The sequence below is a fragment of the Muntiacus reevesi genome, chromosome 17 (genome assembly GCF_963930625.1).
Source record: "Muntiacus reevesi chromosome 17, mMunRee1.1, whole genome shotgun sequence".
NCBI classification, from domain to species: Eukaryota; Metazoa; Chordata; class Mammalia; order Artiodactyla; family Cervidae; genus Muntiacus; species Muntiacus reevesi.
The window spans coordinates 37,565,081-37,586,981 of record NC_089265.1 but is presented as its reverse complement, the minus strand read 5'-3'; positions in this window follow the sequence as shown (position 1 = coordinate 37,586,981).

The following is a 21,901-nucleotide window of genomic DNA, read 5'->3' as shown; positions in this document are numbered from 1 at the left end:
GATTCAACAGTAGTCTGAACAGAATTCCTAAGGATACTTGTATAATAAATGTTGAAACACATATAGTTGACACAAAATGCATATTCAAGTTAAAAATCTGCCCTTGTAGGTTAAACCTCAGTTGAAAACTGAATGGAATATTCAAGGCTCTCATTGTCTGTGTGGAAACCCTTGATTATTCTCATTTGATCTTATGATATCCTTGAGTTGACTGAAAAACTAGTACCCAAAGGATAGCCAATCCTTCTCTAAATCTCTATAGGCTTTTAGTCTCTCCCTGAAGTTAATTTTGAAAAACTAGATAGAACCTAAGATCACAGTATTTTTAGTGAACATTAGAAAATTCCTTCTTCAAAAACAATATGTGCTGTATCTCCAGCAAGGGTAAATCTCAGAATGCAATATTTGGCCATTTTTAAGGGTGAACAGTTGCATTAGTAGGAGATCTTAAGTAAATGCTAATACTTTCAAGCAAAGGAATTATGTGCTTGCATTTAAAATGATGATATAAACAATACTCACAATGTGTGATTAAATGAATTAAATCAGGTTACAAAATAATAATCATAAAACAATATTGCTCATTTATGTTTGAAAATGACTATGAATGCATAAGAAAATATCTGAAAAGTTCCAAATGTTTCAAAATGTTAATAGGTCAACAGTGATTATTCTCCAAAGCTGTGATCATGCTTATCTTTTTTACTTTCTCCTTTATATTGTCTATTTTCAAGTGATGATATAGAATATATAAGGACTTCCCTGGTGGTCCAGTGGTTAAGAATCCACCCTGCAATGCAGAAGACATGAGTTCAATCCCTGGTTGGGGAACCACAATTCCCACATGCCGCAGAGCAAACAACTAAATGTGTGCCACAACTATTGAGCCCGTGAACCACAACTAGAGAACCCATGGGCCACAACAAAAAAATACCACATGCTGCAACTAAGACCTGATGCAGCTAATAAATAAAACTACAAAGTGCTTTCTATTTTGGAATAAAAAGAAATGGGATATTTTTAACTCATAAAAAGAATCCATGCTTTTTAATATGATTTCTTTATCAAAGAGGAATTTCCCTCTTCAGAAAATTCTGTGTCTGTTGTAGGTATTTTTCATACACTATCATCAAACAGTAATTCTAGTTTCTATAGACATGCTATTAAGTATTATGTATGAGGAAGGGAAGGCAGTTGAAATAGAGAAGGCTTATGTATATGAAAAAGATTATATACAAATGAGAAAGATCAACTCAAACATAATGAAAACGAGGTGCATCTTATCACCCTGACTTGCTCACGTGGAGGGAAAAAATTTGAGACTCCCAAAAAAGTAACAAACATAGATTACTACCCACTCACAATGCTGAGAAGCCCTGCTCCAACTCACCCCATTCCACCAGTTGCCAAAATATTGTGCTCTTAAAATGACACCACCAAGTATTCATTTGGGCTATCAAAATCTCCCAAGGGTCAAGGAGCTAGAGAGTGTGCTGTGTGCTCCTACACTCAGACATGAGAGTTTATTAAAATATTATTGTAAATAAATTTAATCAAATGTCTTTGTTTCAAACTCAGAAGTGCTAAGGTTTCATTCAAAAGTGTAGGTGAGAAAACAAGCAGAGCAAGAGAGATCCTTCAATATGCTTTGGTGGGGAACTGAAGTCTGATCTTGGGTATGAGGAAATTTGACATCCAGAAGACAGGAAGGAACAGGCCCAAGAAGGCAGGAGAAAACATGGAAAGGGTGATACGAATGGTAAAAGAGAAACTCCACAATTTCCCAAGGCTCTAACCTATCCTCATAGCTGTATTTAACCAAACAAACAAACAAAAAAATCAGACCACTTGAATCTTAATTTTTCACTTTGGTCATATAACCAGCCTAAATCACTGACTTTAAATACTTTTAAATAGAAAAAAGAAATACTGAATTTCTCCAGCTGGCTGCCTAAGTCTGAATATTCTCGAGTAAATCCAATGCAATGAATTGAAAAGTGAAAAAAATTTATAACCTTTTCTTGGAATGGAAGGGAAAGAGGTCTGTATCATGCCAAATAATTGGCTTGACTAGATTTTTCCCGCCTGAGATGACCCAGAGCCTGGATGTCATAAAGACACAGCTTCTCTGTTTCTTTCCTGTACTCGGAGAAGGAACGTTCCATTCCACGCAATTCATGAATTTTAAAAACCATGAACCTTCCTTCACATTCCGGAGGAACACAAACGTTTTCCTGTCAGAGAGCTGTTTTGAGCATAAATGCTCAAGTGATCACATTGGTGACAGGGAGAAGACTTTTCAGACTGTCTTTGTTCTGAGCTGACTGGAGACTTCAGGACTAGGAAGGCCTGGACATATGGTTGGGCAGAGAGTAGGGGCTGAATTTACCAACCACCAACTGCCATAACAGCCTTGACAACAACCGCCATAACGGTCCCTGGAACATCGCCAGCCGTTGAGCCAACTGCCAATGCTACCATGTTGCTTTTAGACAATGAACCAACAGAAAACTGTTTGACCACAGAACACTACCAACTCCCTCTTGTGGCAGAGCTCAATGGCTAAATCTTGCCACTTTCCCATTAGGAAGACATCACTTAATTCCATGAACAAAGGATGAAGGAGGTGATTATGTTAGGTGGTTTTTGTTCTTACATTCTAAATGAGATATTCAATTTCTGAATATCTCCAAAGAATATATAGTACCCTAGTGAGCTTTCCCAACTAGAAGGCAACAAAGCACATGCAGCAGAAAACAGACAGAGTTGGGCACCCACAAAACCTCAATTTTAAGGCACATACTGGCCCAAGCGTCCACGTACTGGAGGATGACTTTGACTAAGCTATTTCATGTATTTGAAACTCGGTTCCAAAGAAGAGGATGGATTTTTAAGGAAACTTTTAATTCTTAAATTCTACTATTCTAATTCAAAGTGGAGCAAGTCTCTAAAATCTTGCTAATTTATGATTGAAATAAGGTAGGGATTTTGCTTTGTGCTAAAAGACCTCTTCAAATTCATCGGTCAGAAAAAAAATCAAAATCTTGTTTACATTAACTCTTAATTAAACAGAGCAAATAATGCCCAAAAGGATGCTGCTTTCTTATTTCCTGAAAAATGTCCCCAATTTCTATATTTCTAAATGTAAAGAACTAGTCTCAGAATTCTAATCAGATCCCAAACGGTGCTTGCATGCTTTCTTGTTACGCATCTCTTTGGAAATGTGCTTCATCTTGGAATTTTTGTACACTGTAGAAAGATTCTCTAGTATCTTGACTAATCAGAACTTGAAGTCCTCCCATTTTAATAATTCCTGATGAACTGTTCATCTACTATCCTAGATCTTCTAAAGAGGTATTCTCAAAGATGTTTTAAGAATCCCAGAAAGGAAAGACATCTTCCCAACCAAACTGTTCTTTGCAAAAACTGATATGTAGTTTGCTTTCTGACTTTGAATAAAAAATACTTAACCTTTTTGAGTCTGTGATTTATAAAAGAGGGCAACAATACCAACTCTAAAGTTATTAAAATAATTTATTGCAAAATGTTTGTGAAAGCACTTACTCAAAGGGCAAATCTCTGTTACACGGTGTCTAGGACCTATACTTTTAGTTCTACTGACAGTTCAAAATTATCTTGAGAGAGTCTAGTTCCATGGAAGTAACACTGGTCTAAGAATCAGAAGACTATATAGTCTTAGCAGTCTACTATAGCAGGTATAGTCTAGGCTGTGACACACCCTAGCTGTAAGGCTTTGGGCAAATAGTTATACTTCTTAATAATCTTAAGAATCTATTTCTCATCAATCTATGTTATGGAGGATTACAACATAATAATAGTATGCTGATCAAATGTGCATACAAGTGGAAGAGTTGGTTTAGATGCTCATTGAACAAATCAGAATACCAAAGGATTTTGACAAATTAGAACCATGAACTAGACCTGAAGAGAGTTTACCTAATAAAGTCCTATGTTTATGGCTAAAAAGCAAGCAACTAAAAAGGAAACGTGAAATTTCACAAGTACATGAATGAAGATATAGTAAAAAGAATAAGAGACAGGAAGTGAAATACAAATCAATAGCACATTGTGGTTACCCAAAAGTAATATTTGCATGGGTATCTATATTAGTGAGGAGCTTCCTCTTCTGTATGACAGCATCCAGACAAGTGAGCACCATCACTTTCTCAGTCTTCTCCATCATGAACAGTGCTATTCTTCCAGCCTTTCCCCTTGAGCCATGATTTGCTGCCTTATCACCACCTCAGAGCTGTGTGTTTCTTCTATGAGTCTTATTAGATTTTTGGTTGCAAATATAGGTCTTTACCTCTCTTAGATAAAGCTCTCTAAATTTGGTACTTTTGGTTCATTATTTCAGTTTGTCAAAATCTTTTGGGATTTTGATCTGCTAACAGTTTTTTTTTTCCTCTGGATGAAAATGGAATCTCAAACTATGGCTCATGTGGAAGAACTGAAAGAATGAGAGCTGTACAATGTCAGGTTTTCTATATATTAAATAGGCTATTAAATATACTATATTTAACATGAACATATTTTATATATAACAAATATATTCAAGTATTTATATAACATAACTATAAATACAATATTTTATATTTAATTAATTGAATATATTGGGCTTCCCTTGTGGCTCAGCTGGTAAAGAATCCTCCTGCAATGCCAGGAGACCTGGGTCTGATCCTTGGGTCGGGAAAATCCCCTGGAGAAGGGAAAGGCTACCCACTCCCATATTCTGGCCTAGAGAATTCCATGAATGGTATAGGGGTCGCAAAGAGTCAGACACGACTGAGCAACTTTCACTTTCACTTCAATTGAATATATTATTATATTTTCTCTTTCTTTCAACTAAGGAATAAGAGATCCACCATACTCAATGTACATTTCCTGAGGTAACTAGTCCTCTAGTCAATAAAACATTATTTCATGGAGACGTTGAAAAAAGAATTAGAATCCTCTGGGGAATTCAAAAGAAAATAGTAGACCTGGTGCTATTTCTAGAGAAAGGGACTAGAGATCAACACACATGAATTCTATACGAGCCACATATCAGCGAAACCTCAAAAGGTAAAAGATATCACTTCTCCAAACTATATTCAGTTTAAATGACCAATATTTTTTGAAGATGAAGGGGAGAAATTGCAAAAATAAAATCAGGAATGTGTGTGCCCCCAAATATTAATAGTGACCCAGGATGATTGGAATTATATTTTGCTTTGATTTTTCATTTTACCCATCTGTATTGTCTAATAAAAGGAGAGATTTTTTAAAAGGCCTTCTTCAAGGTGGCCTTTTAAAAAATCTCTCCTTTTATTAGACAATAAATTAGGGTGGGATGTTTCAAAAGAACAGCATGTATATTATCTATGGTGAAACAGATCACCAGCCCAGGTGGGATGCATGAGTCAAGTGCTCGGGCCTGGTGGGCTTGGAAGACCCAGAGGAATCGGGTGGAGAGGGAGGTGGGAGGGGGGATCGGGATGGGGAATACGTGTAACTCTATGGCTGATTCATATCAATGTATGACAAAACCCACTGAAAAATAAAAATTAAAAAAAAAAGAAAAAATAAATAAATAAAAGGCCTTCTTCAAAGAACAATGCAAAGAAATAGAAAAACACAACAGAATAAAAAAATTTAGAGATCTCCTCAAGAAAATGGGAGATATCAGAGGAATATTTCATGCAAGGATGCACACAATAAAGGACAGAAATGGTAAGGACCTAACAGAGGCAGAAGAGTTTAAGAACAGGTGGCAAGAATACACAGTAGAATTATACTAAAAAATGTCTTAATGACTGGGATAACCACAATGGTGTGGTCACTCACCTACAGCCAGACATCCTGGAATGTGAAATCAAGTGGGCCTTAGGAAGCACTGCTACAAACAAAGCTAGTGGAGGTGATGGAATTCCAGGGAGCTATTCCAAATCCTAAAAGATGATGCTGTTAAAGTGCTGCACTCAATATGCCAGCAAATTTGGAAAACTCAGTGGCCACAGGACTAGAAAAAGGTCAGTTTTCATTCCAATCCCAAAGAAGGGTAGTGCTAAAGAATGTTCAACCACCAGATAATTGCACTCATTTCCCATGCTAGTCAGGTTATGCTCAAAATCCTTCAAGCTAGACTTAAGCAGCACTTGAATTGAGAACTTCCAGATGTACAAGAGGGTTTAGAAAAAGCAAAGGAACCAGAGATCAAATCGCCAACATTCACTGAATCACAGAGAAAACAAAAGAATTCCAAAATAAAAACATATACTACTGTCTCATTGGCTACGTGAAAGCCTTTGACTGTATGGATCACAACAAACTGGAAAATTCTTAAAGAGATGAGAATACCAAACCATCTTACCTCTCTCCTGAGAAACCTGTACTTGAGTCAAGAAGCAACAGTTAGAATCTTATATGAAACAACTGATCTACAACTGGTTCAAAATTGGAAGAGGAGTACAACAAGGCTATATATTGTCACCCTGTTTATTTAATTTACACACAGAGTACATCATTCGAAATGCTGAGCTGGATGAGTTACAAGCTGGAATCAAGATTGCCGGGAGAAATATCAACAACCTCAGATATGCAGATGATACCACTCTAATGGCAGAAAGCAAAGAAGAACTAAAGAGCCTCTTGATGAAGGTGAAAGCAGAGTGAAAAAGCTGGCTTAAAACTCAACATTCAAAAAACTAAGATCATGGCATCCAGTCCTATCACTTCAAGGCAAATGGAAGGGGGGAAAGTGGAAGCAGTGACAGATTTTCTCTTCTTGGTTTCCAAAATCACTGCAGGTGGCAACTGCAGCCATGAAATCAGAAGATGCTTGCTTCTTGGAAGGAAAGCTATGACAAACTTAGACCGCATATTAAAAAACAAAGACATCACTTTGCTGACAAAGATCCATATAGTCAAAGCTATGGTTTTCCCAGTAGTCATGTACAGATGTAAGAGTTAGATCACAAAGAAGGCTGAGCACTGAAGAATTGATGCTTTCAAACTGTGGTGCTGGAAAAGACTCCTGAGAGTCCCTTAGACAGCAAGATCAAACCAGTCAATCCTAAAGGAAATCAACCCTGAATATTTACTGGAAGGACTGATGCTGAAACTAAAGTTCCAATACTTTGACCACTTGATACAAAGAGTTGACTCAATGGAAAAGACCCTGATGCTGGGAAAGACTACAAAAGGAGAAGAGGGCAGCAGGGGATGAGATGGTGGGAGAGCATCACTGACTCAATGGACATGAACTTGGCCAGCTCCAGGAGATGGTGAGGGACACAGAGGTCTGGCATGCTGCAGCCCATGGTATTACAAAGAATCAGACATGACTTAGTGACTGAACAGTAACAAGTGTCTAATATTCTGATTTTTGTGATAGGAAAAAATATATATATATTTTCTGGTTCTTTAAAAAGATTCATATATAAACTGTGTGGCCAGGCCTGGTTCTGAGGCTTCTTCACAAGAGGAAGAACAGTATTTCCACTTGCTGATTCAGTGCATGAGCTCTGTCACTCAGTTGTGTCCAATTCTTTGCCAACCCATGGACTGTGGCCCACCAGACTCCTCTGTCCATAGACTCCAGGCAAGAATACTGGAGTGAGTTGCCCTTTCCTACTCCATGGGTTCTTCCCAACCAAGCGATTGAACTCACGTCTCCTGCAGTGGCAGGTGGGTTCTTTACCACTGCACCACCTGGGAAGCCCAGGGTACTACATAAAGTCATGCTGGGAAATATTGAAGGCAAAAGGAGAAGAGGGCAGCAGGATGAGATGGTTGGAAAGCATCACCGACTCAGTGGACATGAACTTGGCAAACTCCAGGACTGATGAGGGACAGAAGGCACGTAAGTAGCCCTAGTACACTTTCTAGAACTGCTGAGTCAGTCTCTCTTATAAGCTGTCCCCTCAACTTCAACTCACTCTTCCTACTGGATACCACCTCAATCCTAATCCCCAGATTCCTCTTCCTTAGATGATTCTCTCCTCTAAGGTTCTATATGTGGCCTCTGCTGCTCTGAGCACTTATTTACCCAAAGGCTGGAGCCCTGCCCACAAACCCCAGCCCAGTGAGAGCAGTTCTTCTCCCTACCTGGATTACCACTGGGACACTCATCACCCCCAGTGTGTGGTCTTCCTTACTGACCTTTGTTGTGATCTGTAAGATATTGGACTATTGCAACAGCCTCCCAACTGACCCCTGCCCCTTGCCTTGTCTCTCCCACAACTGCACTGTGGCCAAAGTCATCTCTACAAAAGACAGAAATCAGCCCACAACTCTCTTAATATTTTTCAGTGGTTCCCCATTCCCTACAGAGTGAAATTCAAATCTATTGCCTGGCTCAAGTCTCCTGGAGGACCTGACCCTCTGCTTCAAGGGTACAGGCCACCTCTTAGTCCTTCTGTGTCTTTCACAATAAATACGGACAGAACTGAACTGTGGTTCCTCGGATCCTTGACTCTGCCCGTCTGCACCTTTTCATGCCATAACTGCACCTGGGTCTGTTTCAGGCCCCTTTCAGTCCAGCTTCCAAGGGGAGTTTCTGGAACTGGGTGCTATCTCATCCCCTCCTCTGGGATCCCTGATATTCTGAAGATATGGCTGCATAATCTCTATTCAACCTGCTCTGCCATCGCCATGAAAAGTGGCCGGATGGTACTGAGGCAAGAGGAATTCGTTTAGAAAGAATTCGTGTAGCACAAACTCCTTGGGCATAGCACCTGTGTACCTGCACAGGACCATTGCTCAGAAAAATCCTGTACATGGTTCCATACCCTGCTGTTGCCATTTGACATTTTTAATAATTTTATTTTTGAACTTGTTATGTAGGTGAAATACAATGGAACAGTGGAGCAAAAGTATAAGCACAAGAGATACACGCATTTCTGCTTCTGTTTCTTGTCACTAGGATCACACATGGTATTTGTGATACCCCATGAGTACAGAATTCTGGTAAACCTACACATACAGGAGTTCAGAAAGACTCAAAAGTGAGTACAAAGTGAGCCTATTACATCTACAGTTGAGTCAACTGACACTTTAGGGAGGCCACTTTTTCCATTTCAATCAGAATTTGCTTTCAATGAAGAAAGACAGAAATATGAATGACCAAGAACCCTATCGTATGCTTTCTTATTCACATTACTTCCCTGAATTGGCCAACGACTTATGGTGGGAAAGGTGACACAGAAGGAAAGGGAAAGGTAGGACAGCGCTTGCCTACTTCTTCTTTAAGCTATTCATTACTCATCAGGCACAGAATATTGATACAATGTGCATACATCAAGGAGCGAAATTTAAAAGCTGAGTTAGTTTTGTGTAGCATTTCTACTATTCTGGTAAGAATGAAATATATACACACACGTATGATCTATGAAATACAAATTGTGCAACTACATTGATTCTGCATACAAGTAACTTGCATTCGACTTCCTTTTGTAAAATGTAATTATAAGTGGTAAAATTCATGCTAATAATTTAAATCTTTAACTTTCAATTACTTAGAATGACATTAAATAGCAAATTCTAAACACCATGACAAATCAGGAGAGAATCTGCAGAAGAAAGGTGAAAACACTTTTTAGTACCTTTCAAGACACTTTTTTTCATGTTTTTTAAACAAGGAACCCTGCTCCTTCATTTTGCACTGGGTCCTGAAAATTATATAGCTGGCCCTTCACAAGCAAAAAGGAGCCACTTTCTATCCAACTACCAGCAAAATCCAAATTACACTTACAAAGATGGAGGGAAGGCTAATTACTTACTATGTGTTGTAAAAGTGAAAGTCACTCAGTCATGTCTGACTCTTTGCGACCCCATGGACTGTAGCCTGCCAGGCTCCTCTGTCCATGGGATTCTCCAGGTCAGAATACTAGAGTGGGTAGCCTTTCCCTTCTCCAGGGGTCCTCCCAACCCAGGCATCGAACCCAGGTCTCCCATACTGCAGGTGGATTCTTTATCATCTGAGCCATCAGGGAAGCCCAAGAATACTGGAGTAGATACATTATCCTTTCTCCAGTGGATCTTCCTGACCTAAGAATCAAACCAGGGTCTCCTGCATTGCAGGTGGATTCTTTACCAGCTGACCCCCCAGGGAAGCCCCACTATGTGTTGTAGTCTGATTAAAGACTAAACTGTCCCTTACAACGTGAATTAAGAACAGAATCTTTTCCCTCTAAGCCACGGTCTCTTATACAAGGAACAAGGCCTTGACAGAAGTGAACTAATGCCATTCAGACCTTGTAGGGGAAAAGGGAGATGTCCCATCCCAGGAGAAATAAAGACTACAGATCTCATCACTCCAGGCAGTGAATGCTGATGAAAGAGGGGAGGGTGAGTACCTTTTGGGGGATGGGTCCACCATCTCTAGTTAGGAAAGAAGTGAGAAGTCCACAGTGGCTTCTAGCAGGTATATCAGCAACTACCAGAACCACTGGACACATCCTGCTGTTGCAAGCTGTGCAAGAGAGAGGGCCAAAGAGTGCAGTCAGGAAAGGAGCCAGGCATTCATGGGTTATGTCACCCAAGGACAGTTATCCTCCAATAAAAAAATTTAACCAGCATCTGCACTTACTACTAGACTTTAGGAAGTTGCTTCAAGAAGCCTCCTAGTTATAACTAATTTAGGAGACTCTCTGATGATTGAAAGATGAAAATCCTATTGTAAGTGGTATTTACTTAAAGGGGCCCAGACCTGCTAAAATAGGTAATTTTCATCTACAGCCATATCACCCTGAACCCAATCTTGTCTAAAACAGGTAGTTATCCTAAAAACCCTAAAAATAGAGTGAAGAATGAGGAAAAATGCTAAAGTAATAATGGCTGGTTTAAAATTCAACATTCAACATTCAAAAAACTAAGATCATGGCATATGGTCCCATCATTTCATGGGAAATAGATGGGGAAACAATGGAAACAGTGACAGACTTTATTTTCTTGGTCTCCAAAATCACTGCAGATGGTGACTGCAGCCATGAAATTAAAAGATGCTTCCTCCTTGGAAGAAAAACTATGACCAACCTAGATAGCACATTAAAAAGCAGAGACATGACTTTGACAACAAAGGTCCATCTAGTCAAAGCTATGGCTTTTCCAGTAGTCATGTATGGATGTGAGAGTTGGACTAGAAAGAAAGCTGAGTGCTGAAGAATTGTTGCTTTTGAACTGTGGTGTTGGAGAAGACTCTTGAGAGTCCTTTGGGCTGCAAGGAGATCCAACCAGTCCATCCTAAAGGAAATCAGTCCTGAATATTCATTGGAAGGACTGATGCTGAAGCTGAAGCTCCAATCCTTTTGCCACCTGATGTTAAGAACTAACTCACTGGAAAAGACCCTAATGCTGGGAAAGATTGAAGGCAGGAGGAGAAGGGGATGACAGAGAATGAGATGGTTGGATAGCATCACCGATTCAATGGACGTGAGTTTGTTCAAGCCCTGGGAGTTGGTGATGGACAGGAGGCCTGGAATGCTGTAGTCCATGGGGTCGCAAAGAGTCGGACACGACTGAGCAACTGAACTGGACTGAACCTTTGAAGGAGACCTGTACTATTATCCTTATTTCACTCATGTTCTTCCCACCTGCTGCCACAGTGGGAGATGTCACTCCATGCAGTGATAGTAGGACTCCACCATCCTCCCCCAGCCTCTGATGGACAAAGCATTCTCAGATCCATGAATGATGGCTGATAATTCTATCCAACTCAATGCCTCATTCAGTGACTAGTATGAATAGCATTGCATAAATGTTTACAGAAGGCAAAAATGTACCTGAAAGAAAAACACAAATTGGATGCTCAAATGTCACATTTCAAAACTAGACACTGCCCACAGGAAAGCGATTTCTGTGTTCCCTAGGTTCCAAGCACATGGGTTGTGCTTGGGTTCTGTGATTTCTGAGATGTGAAGTGCCACTTCCTTATATAAAATTGGACTTTTACAGGCACCATGAGGGGACCTTGGGAATGCAGAACACCTTTATCAGACATCACTGATCACCCACTGCATTAAATGTGGAAGATGAGCAGTTAACAGCTTCCACGTGCTATGGTCTGGATCAGAAGTTTCCCACTCCAACTGCATGTCAGAGTTACCTGGGGAAGGCTGGGAGTTCTCAGCATTCAGTGAAGAACTACTGAATCAGAATTTGGGAGTGGTGTGAGTGATTTTTAAAGCTCCTCCACACACCAGCCTTTGGGACCCACTGCCCTAGGATGACAAACTGTTGAAGCTTGATATGTTTCTGAGATCCAACTCAATTTACACCAAGAATCAATTTGAATTACATAAATGTTATGCAAAATCCTTGGCCAAATTCTCTTTCTGGGGTCTAAAAAAGACTTCTCAACCCTCAGTGTGAAATTAATTATTTTTCCTTATCTGGGGGAAAAACATGAAATTTTCAGACTGTGACAATTGAACAATTTACACCAAGTATGTGCAAATTTTGGCAGTCGTATTTCACATCTTAAAATGAACAGAACATGTAGTATGATGCTTTCAGGTAATATTTAAAAAACGCCTGTCCAAATGCATACCCCTGCTATACAATTTTCTACTTAAGTATACAGAAAGATTTCCCTATTGAAACTGCCTCAGTGATATTGCTCTCTGATTACATGCTATCACTGCCAAGTATTTCTGCTCCAAGAACAGTTACAAAATGAGTTAGAACAACTGGTCTCCTCTGAAGCAATGGCTGTTGTAGGCAAAACCCTCTATGAGCTACTTCCTACTCTATTCACTCCTCCAAAACAAAATGACAGAAGGTTCTGTTAGTCAACATTAGCTGTCCTGAAATTTTCACCTTGCGCATATACATGAGCTAAGACGCTTCAGTTGTGTTCGACTCTGCAACCCTACAAACTGTAGCCCTTCAGGCTCCTCTGTCAGGCTCCTCCTCCTTATCTGGGGGAAAAACATGAAAGGCAAGAATACTGGGGTGGGTTGCCATGCCCTCCTCCAGAGGATCTTCCTGACCCAGGGATTGAATCCAGGACTCTTACATCTCCAGCACTGGCAGGCAGATTCTTTACCACCAGCGCCACCTAGGAAGCCCTTCCACCTCATAGCACATTTTTAAAAGAACCAACATTGGGGTTAACACACACAGGACTTTCAACCAATCATTGACCAGTCTCTAAAAGAACACTTCACACAAGCCCAGCCCAAGACCCTCAAGACAGCCACGTCTATTCAGACCAAGCTCACAAATGGCATAAGTCTCCCTAGCATCCCATTGTTGGGAAACTATGCCCCTCCCTACACTGTGATTCTGATGAGGCTGTCAATTCAGGCATCACATCCCTCCACCACAAGGATAAGAGTGAAATGTCTGTTGGCAGCAGAGCCTTCCCATCTCCTGGATAAGGGATCACATACACAAAGCAGGCTCATTATAGAAAATGCAGATTATACTCAAAGGTCAAAAAGTAAACTAGCTACACTTCTCAGAGAAAAACTGTTACCCATTTATTGTGCATCCAATTTCAAACACATATATACACATGTACACACATGTATACACATGTGCACACAACTGAATATACTGTTTTCAAATCCATTTTTTTTCACTTTACACAACATTTTGAGCATTTTCCCATGCGCAAGGGTACCATCTTGTGGCTGACAGAGAAGACAGTCAGAAGACAAATGACTTTCTAGTGTGTAAAGTTACGAGAAACACCAGCTAAGTATGACTGCAAGCTCCTCTTTAAGGGAATATTTGCTTCTACAGTAATAGAATACATACATCAGTGTTTGTTAAAGTTTAAAACATGTGTGCACATAAAGCAAATGTTACAGAGTATCCTGTCCCCAACTGATAACATTCTGGCATGAGTGGAAAAGTTATCAGGACCTTTTAAAACAGATGAGAAAGGAAAAATAACCATGTGAGTATTTAGCTCACTTGTGATAGTAAGTAATTTATACCAAACTTTGGAGCAGTGAAAAGATCACAAGAGTAGAAGTTAAAAACCAGCCTCCAGTCCTAGCTACACGAGCTTCTGTGACCCAGGCCACTTAACTTCTCATTCTCTGATTCTTCACATGGAAAAAGGAGAGACTGCCTGAACTGTGGGCTTCACAGAGATGCTGAGGTCATGTAACATATGGGAAGGGGTGAAACGTGCTAAAACACCAGACAGAATATAAAGCCTTATTATCGTTCAAAACAGCTGGATTAGCAATCTGGATTTTTTTAAAGACATAGCTTAGCCTTGCTCCTTAAATATTTTCAGACATGATCCTAGTGGACGAAAGAATTCCCTAAAGGAAGGATAAAGTTTTCTCTCAGAATAAGTTGTTAGGTGAAAAAGGGGTCAGTAGGGAAAGGTTCAGAGAAAAAAATTAATCCATCTTTTTAGGTGTCAAGTACCTAAAAAATTAGGAGGCTATAAGGAGAGCTTACAAAGACTCAAGAAAGTTTTTCTGTGATAAAAACTGTGAAAAGACAATGGATTACAATGTCCAGTTTAAAGTGTTGGGCCTATATGCTTTCAAAGCAAAAGAGCAACAGAAGAAATCACAAAAGAAATGACTGACAAATTTCTCTCTCTTTATAATTAAACTTCATAAGTCAAAGGTCCAAATACAAAACTGAAAGACAGTCAAACATGATTTTTGCAAGTCCTCTGCAATAAATGACAGTAAGACTCAGGGGATCGGTTTGTTTAGTCTTAACATGCCAAAGGGTAAGGATACAAATATACACCTTATGAAAGAAGAAATATATTTTTTAAACTATATGAAAAAGAAAGTTCAAACTTACATAATCAAATAAACACAACGTAGGAACTATTAAGGTACTATTTCTCACCTAACAGATGTGAAAAATGCTTTTAATAAGAATACTCAATGCTAGAAAAACTACAACCCAGCAACCCCAGTACTGGGCACTGGCCATATACCCCGAAAAAAAACATAATTCTAAAAGATATATGTACCCTGATGTTCACTGAAGCACTATTTACAACAGGCAGGACATGGAAGCAACCTACATGTCCATTGACAGATGAAGGGATAAAGCAGGTATGGTACATATATACAATGGAATATTATTCAGCCACAAAAAAGAACAGATTGGAGTCAGTTCTAGTGAGGTGGATGAACATATAGCCTGTTATACAGAGTGAAGTCAGAAACAGAAAAACAAATATAGTTTATTAACAGATATATATATATATATATATATATATATATATATATATATATGAAATCTAGAAAAATGGCATTGATGACCCTATTTGCAGGGAAGGAATGGAAATGCAGATGTAAAGAATGGACTTGTGGACACAGTGTGGAAGAGAGTGAGTGGGATGAATGGAGAAAGTAGCATCAGCATATACACACTATTGTGTGTAAGATGGATAGCTGGTGAGAAGTTGCTGCATGACATAGGGAGCCCAGTCAGGTGCTCTGTGATGACCTAGAGACGTGGAATGGGGGGAAGGGAGGGACGGCCAAGAGGGAGGTGATATATGTATAATTATGGTTGATTTGCATCATTATATGGCAGAAACCAATACAACATTGTAAAAGTTAAATTGCAAACAAAAAATGAGTTAAAAAAGAAAAGCTGTGCTGAAACACTCATGAATTCCTGGTAGAAGTATAGGTGCAATCTTTTTGAAAAGCAATTTAGCAATATACATCAAGCTGCTTACAAATATGTGTATTCTCTAAACCATTAATTCCACTGCTGGAGGCTGAAGAGTGAAATCAGTACGAATGTAGGCTCTGACTCAGGTCACCTGAAACTATCTCCTAGCTCCACTGCTTATTAGTCAAACCACGGGGCAGGAAATTGCCTAATGTCTTCATGCCTCAGAGTCCTCATCCATAAAGTGGGATAATAATGCTACCTCTTTCACAAAGCAGTGTGAAGATTATTATTAATAAGTGTAAGTCTTCTAGAATATGCCTAGTATATCACAGATAGTTAATAATGGTTAATATTATTGTTGTTACTTTCATTGTTAGAAGAATCTAGCAAAAAATCTGGAAATTGCATTCATTTAGGAAATATGTATTAGCAGTATCTTTGGTTGGGCAATGGAAAACAAAATAGTCATGGTCTCTGACCTAAGGAGCTCATAAAGTAGGTATAAAAAATTATGTTCTTAGATGTTCATTTCAATAATACTTATAGTAGCTGTGATTAGAAATGAGACCAATATTCAAAAATACATGTCTATGAAATAAAAGATTGTACAGCATATTGTGGATTACTCTACAGTCAGTAAAATATGTTTTTGAGGCTTAATTTCCTCATCTGGCAGATGGGGATACCACAGAGTCATCAAGAGGATCAGAATAGTCATGAATATTAGAAGGTTTTAGAAATAGCAAAATAGTAAATGCTAATTATTATTATTTGTTAGGGTCTGTAGAAGCTCAATTATGAAAACAATCTTAATGAACATTTACTATGTGCTAGATACTGTATACCTACTACCTCACCTAATTTCTATTTCAAGCTGTAAAGTTTAGAGATAAAAATAAACAATGACAATTAAATTTTAACTTCAGATAAAACATTTTTAGCATGTCCAAAATACCTGAAATATTTGGGCATAATCATACTAAAAATTATTCATTGTTTGTCCGAAACATTGGAATGTTCTTATGCCAAAAGTTTATATTGTTTATCTGAAATCAAAATTTAACTTGGCACCTTGTATCTCACCTAGGAACCCTAATCAGTCCTATGAAGTAGATACAGTAATTATACATGGGAGAAAGAGACAGAAAAAAAAAATAGATTGAGAGACAGAGATTTGTCTCTGTGGGAGTGGGAGATCACCCATCATTCCTATTATGGACCATTGAGAGGAGAAGTATTAAATCAAGAGACAAAATGAGAAAGGCAGATGTTATTATCTGGTTCTCACTATTGTGGTATTGTTATTTTAAATGTTATAATTTTTCTAAATACATTTTTTTAAAAAGTAAAGTATTAGTCTCTCAGTCGTGTCCTACTCTTTGTAACCCCATGGACTGTAGCCTGCCAGGCTCCTCTGTTCATAGAATTCTCTAGGCAAGAATAATAGAGTGGGTAGCCATTCTCTTCTCCAGGGGATTTTCCCTACCTAGTGATTGAACTCTGGTCTCCCACACTGCAGGCAGATTCTTTAGTGTCTGAGTCACCAGGGAAGCCCCAAATTCATTAAGCCCAAATTCAAACATTAAACATAAAAGAATGCTGCAAAGCCAAATCTTTTCTTGGAATTATTCACTTTTTTTTGGAACTTTTTTTTTAAATTATTAGCCATTTTGGAAGACTGACAACATCAGCCTCTTCTTTCAGTGTAAATTATCTAGAGATGGGAGAGTAAACACGTAAATACATGTAAATGCTTAAAAGCTGTTGTGAGTTGATAAAATTTCAAGATCTGGGAGCTAAACCTCAAGCTGCTTCATTTCTATTAGATGGGGGCAGCTGACTTGTTTTCTGCTATTTCAGTGGACCTTGAAATTAGCATGACTATTTGCTTCAATTCAGCATGTACCATCCCTCACCTTTTACAATCAGCATCACTCAGGGAATAAACTTAATTCATAGGGGCATTTTCAAGCATCATTTTGCTCTTGGAGAAAAGATTTCACTTTATTGTTGTAAAAGATAGGTACAAAAATGGTCAATATTCAAAACCTGCCATAGTACATTGCAAAGAATGGAAATGTGTATGTGTGTGTTCATCTTTTAGCACAGACATTCCCACATGGCTCAGTGATAAAGAATCACCTGCCAAAGCAGGAGATGCAGAAGACACAGGTTCAATCCCTGGATTGAAAAGATCCCCTAGAGGAGGAAATGGCAATCCACTCCAGTATTCTTGCTTAGAAAATCCCATGAATAGAGGAGCCTGGCAGGCTACAGGGAGGTCACAAAGAGTTGGACACAACTGAGCGACTGAGCAAGCATGCATCAATCTAAGAAAAAGAGGTCTAAACTCGGAGAAAACACAGGAAAAGGATCCCAGGCAGTCTAGACTTCAATCTAAGTCTACAATGACCTGGCTATGTGACTTTCACTAGCCTGTACTCCTTCTGAGCCTCATTTTCACCAACTGTAGCCTGACATCAATACATGCTCTACTCCACGGGAGTATTTGGGGGCAAGGTTTCAAATTTAGAAAGTATCTTGGCTGTATGCTACTACAAGAAGAAATTATAACTGACTCAAACTGAAATGATTTCAGAATAAAGGGGGCAAACTTAAATCATTATTGCCCATCTGGGAAGTCTGATAAGACAGTATTCTGTTAAAGACAACAGTATTTTCAAAAGCACCAAAGGAAGTGAGAATTTCAAAGTTTCAGAGCTTGAAGACAAAGATCTTTATCAAAGCATCTCACACTTTAATGTGACTAAAATCATCTTGGGAACTTAAATATGCAAATTTCTGGACCACACACCACTGATTATACATCAGTAGGACTGGGCTTGGCAGAGGAATGTGTATATTAAATAAGCTCCCTGGGTGATTCAGAGGCAGGTGGTCCATTTATAACAGTGAGAAACATTGGTCATTAGAAATATATAGTTAAGATTTTTAAAGACAATGAGCTTAAAAAAGAAATGGTAAAAAGCAGAAACGGCAGTTGATTTAATATAAATTCTTGGACAGACAGACAAGACCCTCCAGAATTCACAGCAAGGAGAGAAGGAGTCATAGCAATGTCTAATCTTTCAAAACATCTTTAAAGTTGATCTATAAGAGCCAGTGGGTGAAGATAAGGCGGGAAAAAGGACAAATCTAAGAGTTTAAAATGCTGTATAAATTTGGAAGAAAAACATGGGAAGATAGAAATGGCCACAGAATAAACAGTGGCAATCTTTAGTATGATAGCACTGCTGAGGGCCTACAAAGGAGGAGGAGATTCAGGAAAGTCACTGGTCAGAGGAAAAAGTCTATTCATCAAAAAGGAGATTAAGAGCCAGTTGAGTGACAAAATAGTAAAAATGTAAGTGTCCTTATATTTATAACAAAATCATATATGATGTTCATGGAAAGCATGTTAGCAAGAAATAAATCAAAATGTGTTCAATGTGAAAATACCTTTTAAAAATACCCTACAAGAATTTTAGAATAGATGAGAAACTATTGTGAAAAGTATAAAGAATAAGTAATATGGTTATTGAAGCATTTTATGTGACTATCAAATTCATCCACTGCCTGCCTGACTTGCAAGCTAGCTAAGGAGCGCTGTATGACATTATCTTTGCACCCTCAGTGTGTACCACAATGTCTGGCATATAATAGGCACTAACTCCAACAATCCTAAAGGAAATCAACCCTGAATTTTCATTGGAAGGACTGATGCTGAAGCTGAAGCTCCAATACTTTGGTCACCTGATGCAAAGAACTGACTCATGGGAAAGACCCTGACGCTGAGAAAGACTGAGGGCAGGAAAAGAAGGGGGCAACAGAGGATGAGATGATTGGATGGCATCATCAATTCAATGTAATAAGTTTGAGCAAACTCCAGGAGAGAGTGAAGGACAGGGAAGCCTGGTGTGCTGCACTCCATGGGATCGAAGGGAGTCAAACACGACTTAGTGACATCCAGTTGTTGTTACAACACGAAGGATGGATGGATGGAGAGGTAGATGGATGGGTTAAAATGAGAAAAGCCAAGGGAAGAGTTGCACATTCACACAGTATTCACCAACCTTCACAACATTCATTCTCTATTTTTCTCGGATTGAGCAGCTAAATGGCTGTCCTGAGACTTAGCCATATTTTAGTACTAATACCTACTGGGAGTCATGCATGAACCTTTGACTGGGATGTGTTCATTTGTCTTTCTGAAGGAAGTATACATTGATTCATTTTACTTGATGTACCAGTTATCTACCTGTTGACCCTCAACTCCAAATCCACCTTCCTCCAACTATTCTGCATTGCTGGGGCTTGATCTACAAACTACATTTCCCAAACTCACTCATTAGCTTGCTTTCTACTAAATTCTGGAAAGAGAAAGAACCACTATTTCTTTTTCATACTCTTTCACCTTTGCCAGTGTTTCTGGAAGTAGTTGAGTCCCATCAGTAATCCAAACTTCTGTAGTAACTGCCCTTCTTTTGTGGTCCTAGCTCTGGCCAGGAAAATCATCCTCCACAGCCCTAGCACTGGCGAGGTGGAACCCCTATAAATCTGATCTTAGACTTGATAACAACTCTTTTTCCCTTTTATTCCCCCAGTCCTAGAGTTTATAGTTGCTTCCTACAAATACTAATCTCTCAGTATCACTCTTTCTCCTTTTTGCTTCTCAAGTTCCCTTGCTTTTTCTTTTCTCCTTCCATCCCTTCCAACACCCATAACACCAAGATCTGTATTAAATTCCCTCTGTTTGAAACTTTTGTTTGGAACTTTTATTTGCAAAAGAAGTGGTTTCTGGCTTTTTGAAAATATTCTGACTGATACACTTGGCAAAATCAGGGGAAACGTGATCACATTTGATACTAAAAGCAGAGGTTAGTGAACACTTCATGTGTTCCATAGGAATCCAGAATAGAGGGACTTCCCTAGTGGCCCAGTGATTAAGAATGCAATGCAGGGGACTCAGGTTTGATCTTTGATCGGCAAACTAAGATCGCACATGCTTCAGGACAGCCAACTCCATGTGCTGGAACTAGAGAGTCTGTGTACCTCAAAGATCCCACATAATGCAATGAGGATCCGATGTGCCACAACTAAGATCCAACATAATCAAATAAATAAATAAATATTTTCAAATAAAGAATCCAGAATAGAAACTGATATTAAGTTGGAGAATTAGGTTATTACTTAATTAGATATATAAGAGATAAAATACTTTCCCCCACCCTGGAATATCTCTGGGATCATATTACTTATTATTATTTTTTATCCTCTGCTTTTTTACACAGATCTACAAGAATCTCCTTCTCATTGAAACCTCTGATTACCCTAGCTAGCTTTGAACTTACTTACTCTGAATTCTTTCAGTTCTTTGGTTCTCTCATTTCTAGAGTATTTCTCCAGGTAAACTGTCAAGAGTCTTCCCCTGAATCATTCTATTATCAGAATTCTCAGAAAAATATATCCAGATACCAGTACCCCACTCTCACTCCTAACCTCCTAAATAAGAATACCTGGAGTATGGAGAAGGAAATGGCAACCCACTCCAGTACTCTTGCCTGGGAAATCCCATGGACAGAGGAGCCTGGCAGGCTACAGTTCATGGGGTCGCAAAAGGTTGGACATGACTTAGCAACTAAACAACAACAGCAATATATATGCGTGTATAACTGAGGCACTTTGCTGTATGGCAGAAACTAATACATTGTTTTTTTTTTTTTTTTTTAATACATTGTTTACAAAAAAAAAAAAAAGGAAAACCCTCAAACACAGATTGTCACCAGATGGGTTTCAAACCACATAACCTCCCTGGTGAGCAGCAGTGCCGGGGGACCTCTTCTCCGTGTTTCCGTGTGACAACAGAGCTGAGCTGCCTCCCTCCCCCCCCCAAAGAAAGAATACCTGGAGTAAGGAGTGGGAAAGATGAGGTAGAAAAGGCATATAAAATACTCCTCAGATAATAAAGACCCTTCCATTTCTTATGTAGCTTTTACTGTGCCTAACACAGTGTGTGTGTGTGTGTGTGTGTGTGTGTGTGAGTGTGTGTGTGTGTGTGTGTGTGTGAGTGTGTGTGTGTGTGTTCTAGCCACTCAGTCATTTCCGATTCTTCGTAATCACATGGACTGTAGCTCACCAGGCTCCTCTGTCCATGGAATTCTTCAGGCAAGAATCCTGGAGTGGATAGCCATTCCCTTCTCCAGGGGATCTTCCCAACCCAGGGATAGAGCCAAGGTCTTCAGCATTCTGAAGACTCTTTACCATCTAAGCCACCAGGGAAGCC